This window comes from Dermacentor variabilis, chromosome 3 (genome assembly GCF_050947875.1).
Source record: "Dermacentor variabilis isolate Ectoservices chromosome 3, ASM5094787v1, whole genome shotgun sequence".
Lineage (NCBI taxonomy): Eukaryota > Metazoa > Arthropoda > Arachnida > Ixodida > Ixodidae > Dermacentor > Dermacentor variabilis.
In genome coordinates, this window is record NC_134570.1 from 228,454,639 (window position 1) to 228,462,366 (window position 7,728).

The 7,728-nt window shown below is 44.2% G+C and overlaps 1 long non-coding RNA gene across 2 annotated transcripts; it reads right to left on the minus strand.

Annotated features, from left to right (window-relative positions):
* Nucleotides 1-1,624: 1,624 nt before the first annotated feature.
* On the minus strand, nt 1,625-4,210 carry LOC142576683 (uncharacterized). Of its 2 annotated transcripts, none has more exons than XR_012826922.1 (4): nt 3,712-4,210; nt 2,903-2,937; nt 2,032-2,106; nt 1,625-1,959 (listed from the first exon to the last, which is right to left on the minus strand). It is a non-coding gene; the product is annotated as an uncharacterized LOC142576683 (long non-coding RNA). The 2 variants fall into 2 exon arrangements; XR_012826923.1 differs by having other exon boundaries at nt 1,625-1,963.
* Between the last annotated feature and the right edge of the window lie 3,518 nt (nt 4,211-7,728).

Consider the following 7,728-nt stretch of genomic DNA (forward strand, 5'->3'; position numbering starts at 1 on the left):
GTACAGCCTCGGAAGTGATCATAAGCGTATTAGTCTACATTTGGGAGCCCTACTCAAAAGAGAAATGCAGGGAAGTCAAAAAGAGTACGCAAAATTAAATGACGAACAAATAGCGCAAATAGCGGCTGGCATAGAGGAAGCAATAGAGAAACATCCCATGGAAAGATGGGATTATAATCAGTTAGAACTACTTATTAGTACAAAAATAAAAGAAGTAAAAGGAGTAAACCGCTGGAGAGGAAAGAGGAAACCACGATGTCGGTGGAATAAGGAAATTAGAGAGGCCATCAAACAACGACGGTGGGCATCTCGGGAACACAGAGGAGCAAAGAGGGCGCAGTTATCTGGAGAGAAAATAGGCCAAAAATGGGAATATTATCGACAAAAGAAACAACAAGTGCAGGTCCTCGTCCAGGCTTCCACGGAGGAAGGAAACTAAGGGGAGGCCCTGACGTCACTGTTTGTGAAGCTAAAGTGAAGCCGGAAGTTGGTGTTGCTCATGGCGTTGCTCCGCCTATCGGGCCTGCTCTCCTCTCTTGTTTACATTTCTCGCGAAACCACGCCGCGCTGCGCGCAACCGTGCTGCTCGGACGCGCGCGCTCCGCAGCAATACTAAGCAGTCGTTAGCACGTTAGCATGATTTCGCGAAAGAGGGCAAAATTTCCGCGGATATTCCTTCGTCCGTAGCCATTGCCGTGGCGCGGTACATTGCGTACAGCGTTGCATGCGCGTTCATTTCACGAACTTCGAAGCAGAACGGTACGTAGGTTGGGGCCGCCGAGGCAGGTGTGTGCCAGGGAGTGTTCGCACGGACAGCTCCCCTGGCACGCGCAGCAGAGCCTCGCAAGGTCGAGATACCTTAAAGGCACCTGCGCCCATGATCTTTCTTTTGCCTAGGTGCAGTGTGCACGATTAAACAGAATAACATGGAGGGCATCCGGTGCAGTCGCGAATGCGTCATGACAAATGTAGCTCGCGTCGCCTGGCGTGTGCAGTAATATCAGAGTTGGTTGTGTGAACTTTATGCATAATACGCTTTGTTACGGTACCTTAACGCAATGGGTCTAGAGGACGGTGTTGGTACATTTTTTCGTACCGCCCTAATCCTATACCCCCTACTACAAACACACACACACATACCCCCCTCTTTTTATGTATACATACAATTCCTTGCCATGACGGATCCATAGCCTCCTTTATTTTTGAAAAATAGAGGAGGCTATGGACCAATTGACCAGTTCAAGTTGTCAACTTGTCAGTAACTGTCATAGGAATCACTGTATTAAACACAATTCCACGATCGGATTGTTTACTTTCATTTTTTGCTGTAACACTGAGGACTACATAGAACTTTAATTTGTGTATGTGAGAGAAGTATGTGGATATCACGAGCTTAAGCCAATGTGCGATACACAGACAAAGCAGCTGCTACAACATGAACTGCATTGAGGGCCACACAACACATACGTAATTAAAGGTGCAAAATATAGGGGGAAGCTTCAAAATACGCTCTGTAGCACTGCAAAGTGTAACATATATTGTATGTGTACAATAAATGTTCAAAAATACAATGCATCAATGTCCCATTTGCCTTCAAGTTTATTATCAAGTTCAAGTTTAGTGAAGTTTATTATGAGCATCTGTACAACAGGAATCTACTGACACACCCGCAGTCAAGGTGGCTGTTCGAGGTGTGCTGGCTGCCTCAGTGTAAGAAAAAGAAATTGGGTGAATGTCGACACCAGTGCCACTGCTTCTTGCCTCTGACCTGCACGTGCCTCCACGGCATCTTTGTGCACAAGTGTGCTGGCGTGGCGAGGCGTAGGAGTCATTCGAGAGAAAGAGTATCGTTTACATGGAGAAGTGGCTGTTCACATTGCCTGCCGCTTTCCCTCAAATGTTTCCTTGGCGACTAGGGTGACACACCCGCAGTCAAGGTGGCTGTTGGAGGTGTGCTGGCTGCCTAAACGAAAGAAAAAGAAAGAAATTAGATGAATGTCGATACCAGTGCTATTGCTTCTTGCCTCTTACCTGCATTTGCCTCCACGGCCTCTTGGCTTGCGGAGTCTGTATGAGGGAGCTGCTGTGGCTAGGCGTAGGCATTGTCTAAGCAAAAAGAAAAGGCCATTCAAATGGGAAATTATTGAAATCAATGCAGTTATGTCTGCTTCTTGCACTCTTCTTGCCCAAAAATTTTCAAACATAGTGTCCAGTACACACCAGGACTTTGACTGCTTCTGCTTTTTACCTGCAGGTGTTGCTGCGAGACCCTTAGTATGGCTGCGTGCAGCATTGTCACACTTGGTGGAGGCATTTGAAGTGGTAGCCAAAAATATAAAGAATCATCCTTGTCTGCACGAATGCTTTCAATTTCTAAATGCAGTGGTAACTAGCACTATTAGTGCAAGGCCCCCCACATCTATGCGGCAAGTTCTATAGCTCGAAACTAAATTTTTCCTTTAGTGTTTCACAAGGCGTCTGATATGTCCACATTAGATGTGGTGTGTTTTTTTTTTATCCGAGTGTGGAGAGAGCATCATTAAATTGTTTTTTTTATTTTTGCTTGTCTTCTTTTTGGTTTATTTCTGAATTTATCAAGCACCAGTCTCATGATGCTAAAATGACTTATGTAATGGCAATCAGCTTTTGTTTTGCAGAAAAACAACGCATTTCCTGACCCATTGTTTGACATCCCCTCACTCGCATAATTTTGCAGAGTATTCTACCTATATTGACTTGCTTGACCTCCACTAAAGAGTCTTGCATTTTCAAATACGACTCTTTCCTTAAAATCATTCGACACCTCATAATTTCTGTACCTTGGGCTTCGATACTCTGCATTCACCATTTTTGCTTGTTTCTGACTAAAAATGTCTTTTTTAATTTAGAGCTTAAATTTTACCTTTGGAACACACGGAAGGGCTTGCCATTGCATATCTGCATAAAAGGGAAACATGTTTCATTAAACATTTGCAAAATCCAATTGAAGATTGATGAATGCAGCTTGCAGTGTGATATGACTGAATGAGCCATAAAAGTAACTCATCTCACTTGGTAAATTAAAGCACATATTAGTGTGATGTGCAAGATACGTTACTCTAACGTGGTGGGTTCTCTTGCTTATACAGCAAAATAATCGGTGCGCGAGAAAAAAAATTATTTTAGCATACCCCTTGTACACACTGACTTAAGGAAAATGAGCTGGAGCTGTCCACATGATGTACTTATTTTACCTGCGAGCATGGTCAACAAATATGTGTCCCAGCTGCTTAGTGGTACTCGGTATTATGTCAGTATTGCATATGTGCCTGTTGTCTAAAATAATTGAATTTTGAAAATGCTCGCAGGGATCTGATGTTCATATCTTCAGTTTATGGATACATGTAAAAGACTCAGCATCAAGTGCAAGTGAACGTTCCCGCAGGCCCGGAGTCAATCATGCAAATAGATTCGCTGCACAAATTTGTGACCAGAAAAGACATTCCACATGAAATGGCATGCAAGGAAGTGTTAAAAATATTGCACAGTTAATAAAACGCCTACGCTATTAATATGTGGGTTGATGAACTCGCTATGCAAAACGGAGGTGAGGCGTGCAGACAGGACACAAGAGTAGAGTATTTACAAGCAAACAACACGAGCGCCGCCCGCTTCTCTACTCTTGTGTCCTGTCTGCACGCCTCCCCTCTGTTTTGCATAATGAATCCTTACCAAGTAGCTGAGCTTTCTGCCGTTCTAAGTCTCGATGCACTCGATTTCGTCCGCATTAGGCACTCGCCTCTTGATTACTTCGTGGCACAGAAATACTCGGCATCAGGCTGTTTGTCTGCTGTGGCCTTTGTAGAAGCATGATTGTTCAAAGTGCAACAATTAAAGAGATTCTTTGAGTTGTTGCGGCTTCGCCAGTACAATTCCGGTGCGCTGGTCCGCCTGTCCAGTAATTTCCTACTGAAGGGAAACCTGCAAATAAAAACACCGCTCCGCATGCAGAAAAATGCTCTACTGTGACGCTTCTCAAACGATTGTGATGCACCACAAGAGCTGCCTACTCGCGTGATATTCTCAACAAGGAGATACATTTGTTTACTTACATGTGAAGGTATATGCGAGAGCACTTCGGGGCTTCGGTGGCACACAAGGCACGAGTGTGGATGTCGACGCGCGATCGCATGTCAAACCTAAACTGTACGAGACTACTACGGATCCAAAAAACAGATTCGAAACCGAAATTCGCGTCATCCTTTATTGCATGAATGCGTACATCGTGATTTACATAAGTCGCGGACTTAGCGATTGCTTTCTGTAAACTTAATATTAACGTACCACCTTCATAAAGCCATCAGGTATGCGTTTTTAGATGAGAAAGCATAAGGTGACCTGTACTTGCTTTCAGCCCTTTCAATAGTAATTGCGCTGGCCACATTGACCAGTAGCAACAGGGCGGCGCCCTGGAGGTTCCCACTTTTCCGGCCCAGCTTTTCCTCTCGAGTTGTTCTACTAACTCTATGCTCCGCGCGCTAGGAGAAAAGTGTGGAGGAAGTGACGTATATGTTCTCCTCTTTTTTGCTGATTTTTTTATTTCTTTGCCGCAATGGCCACGCCTTTCGGGCCACAATGGCGGCTTTGTTTTGGTTCTGTTAGAGTGTACTAGTTCTGTGCATAGAGTTTCACATAGAGTTTCTCACTACATTACCTAGAGGGAAATCTGGCGCTGCTGCGCTGTGGTATGCATGGGAATGCCGGTATATTGTGACTTCGGATTGGCATCGTTCTCGTAGAGACAGGACACCTTGAAGAGGCGCTTGGCAAGTACCGTTCCGTCTGTCACAATGATTCATTTTCTACTAGAACAGCACGTGAAAAGCTGTTTTAGCTTTATTATTACGCGAAAACATGTTTTGTTTAACTATGAGAACTTGTTATTGTGTTTACGACTACATGTTACGTAAAAAGTATCAGCGGGCCGCTAAAGTTGGAGGACAGACGACAACGTTCGCGCTCGCTTTGAAACAGTTGGTCGTCTGTTCTTGCTTTTCTTCGCTTGGTCATGCATTGTGGGTGAGTGAAGATGTAATATGCGTGAATGGAAACACTTTATGAAGATTTTACTTTGCGAACGCGTTATTTGCGTAGCCATATCCACGTTTTAGACGAAGCCTTTTACAACACCAGCCAACACGAGCCTCGCAGACACATATACCGGCATTCCCATGACGGCACGGTGCCCCCTTAAGAAACTCCCATAGACGGTGGCGCCAGATTACCCTCTAGGTGTTATAGTGAGAAACTCTATGGAGTGTCATATTAGTATACCTAGAGGGAAATCTGGCGCTGCGATCGTTCAACCATCATGGGAATGATGGGAAGTGCAGGCTTCGGATTGGCGTTCTGTTGACTGGCGAACCAGTCTACAAGTTGTTTTTTTCAGTTTTGGTTTCACTTTTGGTTTCACTCAATTGCTATAACCTGCAGTGGGACAGCGCAACGCAAAGCTCTCTGCCTTTGTTATGTTGCTCGAAGTGGCGATAGCGCGCTGGGCCAGCGACTGAGACGATGTTTGTGTCGCGGTGTGGTGTCGAAGTGCTGACGAGAAAGCGACGGCATCGTAAACATTGAAAGAACATGTTTTGAGCGTTTGGACTTTGGTTTGTTAAGTGTGTTAGGTTGACGCTGTAGCGTTACGTGCTTTATGAAACTTCAGAATAGGGAAAAGAAGGCACTACTGATACAAGACATATACAGTTGTACTTCTAGTGGCTTGACAATCAAATTTTATTGACGGCTTCATCATGCATTCCTGGTTTATGTGCTCATTGAAATGCGTGTTTTAGGTCTCTGAGAACCCAAACTTACTTGTGGTAGAACAGGTTGGTGCTTCCTGGCTGTAGTCTAGGGTCGCAAAATGGGTAATTTCAAAACCACGCCATAACGCTTCGGAAGCGGTACCTCAATATAAAGTATGATGAAGCATACTCGTATGAGGCCACTAGCGTCCTAGCTAGCACTGCAGCAGATGTGCTTAAAAGTACTTGAAGACGTTCAGCAATCGTGACAGCTGACGCAGCCTTTCGAAAGAGCAAGAGAGTTCGCAAGTGCCTGTCGTCTGCGAGAAATGTCTCGCGTTTGCAGCGAGCAGGTGTCGTAGCAGACGACACTTGCAGCATTCCGCTCAAGGGCGCAAAACTTTCTCATTCTCATTCTCCTTAAATCACTGTGTACAAGGGGTATACAAAAATAATTTTTTTTCTCGCGCACTGATTATTTTGCTGTATAAGCAAGAGAACCCACCACGTTAGAGTAACGTATCTTGCACATCACACTAATATGTGCTTTAATTTACCAAGTGAGATGAGTTACTTTTATGGCTCATTCAGTCATATCACACTGCAAGCTGCATTCATCAATCTTCAATTGGATTTTGCAAATGTTTAATGAAACATGTTTCCCTTTTATGCAGATATGCAATGGCAAGCCCTTCCGTGTGTTCCAAAGGTAAAATTTAAGCTCTAAATTAAAAAAGACATTTTTAGTCAGAAACAAGCAAAAATGGTGAATGCAGAGTATCGAAGCCCAAGGTACAGAAATTATGAGGTGTCGAATGATTTTAAGGAAAGAGTCGTATTTGAAAATGCAAGACTCTTTAGTGGAGGTCAAGCTAGTCAATATAGGTAGAATACTCTGCAAAATTATGCGAGTGAGGGGATGTCAAACAATGGGTCAGGAAATGCGTTGTTTTTCTGCAAAACAAAAGCTGATTGCCATTACATAAGTCATTTTAGCATCATGAGACTGGTGCTTGATAAATTCAGAAATAAACCAAAAAACAAGACAAGCAAAAATAAAAAAACAATTTAATGATGCTCTCTCCACACTCGGATAAATAAAAACAAACACACCACATCTAATGTGGACATATCAGACGCCTTGTGAAACACTAAAGGAAAAATTTAGTTTCGAGCTATAGAACTTGCCGCATAGATGTGGGGGGCCTTGCACTAATAGTGCTAGTTACCACTGCATTTAGAAATTGAAAGCATTCGTGCAGACAAGGATGATTCTTTATATTTTTGGCTACCACTTCAAATGCCTCCACCAAGTGTGACAATGCTGCACGCAGCCATACTAAGGGTCTCGCAGCAACACCTGCAGGTAAAAAGCAGAAGCAGTCAAAGTCCTGGTGTGTACTGGACACTATGTTTGAAAATTTTTGGGCAAGAAGAGTGCAAGAAGCAGACATAACTGCATTGATTTCAATAATTTCCCATTTGAATGGCCTTTTCTTTTTGCTTAGACAATGCCTACGCCTAGCCACAGCAGCTCCCTCATACAGACTCCGCAAGCCAAGAGGCCGTGGAGGCAAATGCAGGTAAGAGGCAAGAAGCAATAGCACTGGTATCGACATTCATCTAATTTCTTTCTTTTTCTTTCGTTTAGGCAGCCAGCACACCTCCAACAGCCACCTTGACTGCGGGTGTGTCACCCTAGTCGCCAAGGAAACATTTGAGGGAAAGCGGCAGGCAATGTGAACAGCCACTTCTCCATGTAAACGATACTCTTTCTCTCGAATGACTCCTACGCCTCGCCACGCCAGCACACTTGTGCACAAAGATGCCGTGGAGGCACGTGCAGGTCAGAGGCAAGAAGCAGTGGCACTGGTGTCGACATTCACCCAATTTCTTTTTCTTACACTGAGGCAGCCAGCACACCTCGAACAGCCACCTTGACTGC